The following is a 5,403-nucleotide window of genomic DNA, read 5'->3' as shown; positions in this document are numbered from 1 at the left end:
AAAAGTTATAGGTCAATATTTATTGTTTTAGATTGATCCATATTTGCGGCAAACGATATTGTATTAACAGCGGGAACATCAATTATACCTACTTATACCTATTTATAGCTTGAACCTTAGATGGTACCGAAGCATAGATTTAATGGTAGTCTGTAGGCCTATTATAATTATCTAAGCTAAGATCTACTGTTCAATAGATCTAAGAGCATTAGGAAAACCAACAATAGAAGATTAAAACTCATCCACACCCTCCCTACCAAAAAACAAAACAAAACATAAATAGACTGTGTGTTCGACTGATTTTAACAACCTAGTCAGATAGACGTTGTGGGACTACACATGTAGTCCTTGTGTAGTGTGTATAGTTGATGGTGTTGACCATCACGCGTTTTTTTTTCCTTGGGCATACGCAGTAGTGTTGAGTGGTCAGGTAAAAAGGATGGCATGACCAGTCAAGCAAGTAGATAAATTATATCCGTACACTAGTTACAGAGGTCAAGTGTTTCTTAACATTCCAGCATATTTTTTCTTTGTTTGCTAGATCTAATTGAGGTGCTTTAGATCAATTCATTTGATTTATATTTATTTATTTTAATTTATTTATTTGATTTTAAACTTAACTGTAGGGTTGTCGTTATATTTTAAGTCAATTGAAATAAACAATGAAATTAACTTTCTTTCTAAGGTGTAAATACAAGGCAAAAAATACGCACACGCACACATGCACATCTTTGTTTTACTTTATTGTGTGCAAAGAACGTATGTAAGGAACTGTTACAAAAGGGCACGATGGTGAAGCCTAAGGGTGTCACTGTCAGGTGTGTAAAAATTCGTCCTGGCCAGATACACAGTGGCTAAGTACGCATCTTAAGTAAACACAAATAGTAATAACGAGGAGTTAATTGAGACTCCCAAATTATAAACATTATCGTTCATTTCTCTTGACATTAACACGCCTTGGCTTTATAATACAAGAAGTTTGGTGCATATATTTATTTAGGCCCTTTTTTTAAAGCACATTATTATGTTGTAATATAAACATTATATTCATTCTATAACAGGCATTAATGGATTGAGGTCCATTTTATGCATGTTAAATAGGTGTACTTTTTACTATTCGGCCAACTATCCGGCAGTGATATTCGACCGGAGCCGAATATGGCCGAATGGTGAAAAAGGGCCGAATATTGGGCAGAAGCCGGAGCCGGAGCGACTATCCGGTGCACCGTAGAACAAATAGATGCATAGCTTCTTAAGTTAAAATATTTTTGCATTTCTTGTTCATTGCATCAAGGGTTTAGGATATTGAAAAGGCAGAAAGTCTGAGAAAGTTGAACAGACTGACAGACGGACAGGGAGACCGACAGACTGAATACACAAAAATAATGGTGGAGATGTAGCTCTCGGTTGTTTCTAAAAATAGGAAATGTAGCAGACATGTTTACAATGTATTTTTAGTTTTTCATTCCCAGTCTATGTGACAGATCTTCACTAATTATTAGACATCAGAGTTGGTTACTCTACATAGTAGGGGAGATAACAATATTTTTTATAAAATAATTATGATTATCATGTATTGTCTCCCATTAAAAAGACATCATTATTATTATTATTATTATTATTATTATTATTAATATTATTATTATTGTTTAGCTTGGGGAATATTCTATTTTATGTTTATGTTTATAATTATAATTGCAACTTAATAATAGTTCAAAATGTAAGCTTGTTACTCACTAGTTTGTCAAACGGCTACGTCCCGTTGTTTACTTTCTTATTTATAACATTAGTATCGTTTGAAAATCCCAAGATATCTTTATTCTATTCCATAGTATTTGTAAAGTAAATCCGTCTGTGTGTCTGTCTGGTACAAGCTTTGTACATGCTATTTCTCACTCTTACCATTTTCGGAAAAAATATTTTTAGTCGTCGCCAACGCATGAATTAATAAAATGTAATTAATTACGATTACTATAGGCTGTCAAATAGTGGTAATTAATTAATATTGTTTTATATACAAAAAGGAAGTCAAATATTTCAGTATTAAAAGATATGGCCGCGATTTGGCCGTTCTTCTCCCTATTTCTTATATTATATTATATATTTTTTGCTAGTTTCGAACACAAGCCCCCTCTCTTACGAACTGTCAAGAGGTTTTAGATTCATCCATTCGAGGAATAGTATCAAGAAAATATTATTATTATTATTATTATTATTTTGTTTTTTTTAAAACTTCACGTAAAAGAAAAAAATTCGCACTTACAACTATATCTCTCAATATTTTAGAAGTTATTTCCCTTATTCGTCCTTAAAGGAAATATATTACAGTTTGTTCTTGTGTGACCACAAGTGAATTTAGCCCGAAAATAGAAATACAAAACAAAACTGACCACTAAGAGCATTAGCGCAGCAAGGTATCGCTGTGTTACCCTTCCCAAACTCAACTTAAGGGATAGTGTTCAAAAATAAATCATGTTTTTTTATAGGTACCAGTAAATGTACACATAAATAAATATTAAATTTTAAAAATAATAGTATCATTACCATCAACCTTGCTACGTTTGTTGTAAGCAATAGTGTCATTGTAAATAATGTTTATATGTCTTATAAGAAACATCTAACAGCTATCTTCCAATGGTCTTTGTGGATCCCTATTAGTCGTGGGTCTGGGCGCAATGAGTTCCTTCCCACCATGATTGTTATGGCGCCCAGAGCTAAAAGGAAGGAACTGTTTCAAGCTCTCAGCGTGACTGACCGAGAATGATGGTTTGAAGTGGGCTTATAATAAAGTTGTTGTCCCTAGGATTATGAGAGCGATGATTCACAAAGTTTTATAGAGTGTGAATGTGTGTGTATGTGTGTGTGTTTCCAATGTGATGATGAAAAAAAGGAGCATTCATGTTTCCATATGTTTATAAATGTGTTCACTTTTAATACGATCTGTTGTTTTATTTTCCTTATGCCAGCCAGTGGTTGTCCTAGGGGGTGGCAAGTAGGGCAACTGTACCAGGCCCCGAGCCTAAGGGGGGCCCCGTGATCGAAGATTACCTTCAGCTTCGCTATCCAGATCAGTTCTCATTAACTAGGGCTTGTTACTCAATAGTTTGGAAGCCTTTCAGGCATCTCTATACCAATTACCATGGAAGTTCTAAGCATGATATTTTTTTTGGTTTCAATAACGTTCAGTTTCTGTAAAGACAGCATCAATAAAAACAATCAGGTTGCGACGTCGCAGGTCAGTGTTGAGGTCACTGTAACGATTGTTCACGATGAAACCAGTTAATACGGTTATTTCGACCAATCAGCATCCAGAAAGTTTGGCGTTGACGTAGTCACTTTTTTTTTAAAAATAGGCTACTGTGCATATACATCGGGTGGCCGTGTTAAGGGATGTCTTGTCATACTGTTCGTATTAAAAATAGTGTGCGGAAATACAGCGGAACGTATCCACCTCGGAAATCAAGAAAACACAACTCTATATATTTACTTCATTATTTTCATGAAAAAAAATACACTATTTTTCAAAAGTTGCATTTATGTTACAACAATATAAATGACCTATGACTCTTTCTTGTAGAAATAATTACACGTTAGCAACTGTTTCATACTTGATCACTGCAGGTTTTTGCTATTTAAATCCGATTGGCTGTCGTTTATTTACAAAATAAACTATGTTAATTGGTCGCTTCCAGCTACTTGTTTTTATTGATGCGAAAGTGAACTGTTAAACAATGATAGCCTCGTAAAATCGACAGGTTATAAGATGCTGTCTTTATCGAAACTTAACGGTATTTGAAACCAAAATTGTTATGTTAAGAGCTTGCATGGTATTTGGTATTATATAGATGCCGCGGGATACACATTTTAGATCAAAAGTAAATCTGCTGCCGATGACAAACGTAGACGACGAAAAGAAAGTCTAAATCGACCACCTGCGGACAATGGTTATGCTTGCCCTGGATGTGGCAAAATATGTAGGTCACAGCTGGGGCTGCGCAGCCACGGGAAATACTGTATTCCTCACTAATCTTCGGACTCGAAGACAAGCCTTATGTAGATGCCGGGAAGGCTTTCAAAATATTGAGTACTAAGTCCTAGTTAATGAGAACTGATCTGCCTTGAGAAGCTGAAGGTGACAAGAAAATCTACTATCGGGGGCCCCCAACAGGCGCGGGGCCTGGAGCAGTTGCCCCACATGTCAGTCCCTAGGGCCGCTATTGCACGTGACACCAAATTGAAGGAGCCACGTGATCAACATAATAGATTTGAGTCAATCAAAACAAACCATGTCACGTGACAGTCAAGCACTTCAATTCACATACTAGTTTGAACTGGCCAGTGAAGATGAAGTTTATATGACAAAGCTGTACATAATCTCACTCCTTCTGTCTGTCTAGTACACAGTTTGTACACAGTTTGTACACAGTATTTCTCCCACTTCCCATTCTGGCTCAAGTTGAAACTTGGGACAATTATCCATTGTCTCTAAGAAAATAATGAATCAATAAAAAAATTACCAATAAATAATTTAGATTTAAATAGAAAAATGGAAATATATCGTTTGGTGTTGAGAAATATTATTGTAAACCTGAAATTCTTTCCAATATATAAGCTTTTATTTTTTAAAATATTTTACATAAGAAAAGCAGACGACGAGCTCTGCTAGAAATACAAGGTGTAAGCCGAGTCTCTGGTTTCAATGCAAAAGCGTTATTTTTTTTAAAAAAAAAAGATAACTTAAGATTGTAATGACATAGATCAGATATCAGGCTTCATATGTGATTGTAATCCAAGTCTGACCTTGACGTACACTTTACTATATATGTGTCTGAATGTCTCATGTGACGAGACAGAACAATATTCATTTTGTAACATTATTTACACATTTTTTTTTAATTATTTTTTCTTCTGGGACCAATAAAATACAATAAATACACAAGCATTTGAAAGGAGGATTCTTGTTTCTTAAATCTTATACTCATATTGTTTGACAGTACTAATCTTGGTTTTCATATTTCTAAGAGTACATTAATAAAGTTTCTTTCTTTATTCTATGCATTTCTTTTTTAAAACATTTAACCGATAAAGTCAAAAGGATAAAATGAGAACTAGAAACAAACTTTTGAATCAAAATACCAAGCACTTTCATTTATTGATTACGACATGCACATCATAACGTCTCCTAAATAGTAACAAATAAGTAAGTGAGCATGAAGTGAATTAGTATTCACAATTATTTATTATTTGGCTTTCTATGTCTTCAGAATCAGAGACAACACATCTGCTAAGCTAGTGTCAGCTAGATTCCTTTGTGCAGCAATGTAGGTCGTTATGTCCAGACAGAACAATGAACTGATTTCATTATAATATTAAGAGTTGAAACAGAAGTTGTTGAAGATGAAA

The 5,403-nt window shown here is 34.4% G+C and overlaps 1 protein-coding gene across 1 annotated transcript in view; it reads right to left on the bottom strand.

Annotated features, from left to right (window-relative positions):
• Positions 1 to 5,118: 5,118 nt before the first annotated feature.
• LOC106078782 (G-protein coupled receptor daf-37-like) overlaps positions 5,119 to 5,403 on the bottom strand; it is a 171,519-nt gene continuing 171,234 nt past the window's right edge. Inside the window, exon 8 of the mRNA XM_056033584.1 lies at positions 5,119 to 5,403. This exon is cut by the window's right edge and continues 1,719 nt beyond it. The gene's annotated coding sequence lies outside the window, so the exon portion shown is untranslated.

This window comes from Biomphalaria glabrata, chromosome 1 (assembly GCF_947242115.1).
Source record: "Biomphalaria glabrata chromosome 1, xgBioGlab47.1, whole genome shotgun sequence".
NCBI lineage: Eukaryota > Metazoa > Mollusca > Gastropoda > Planorbidae > Biomphalaria > Biomphalaria glabrata.
The sequence above is the reverse complement of the archived record's forward strand: the minus strand, read 5'-3'. Positions and strand labels throughout refer to the sequence as shown.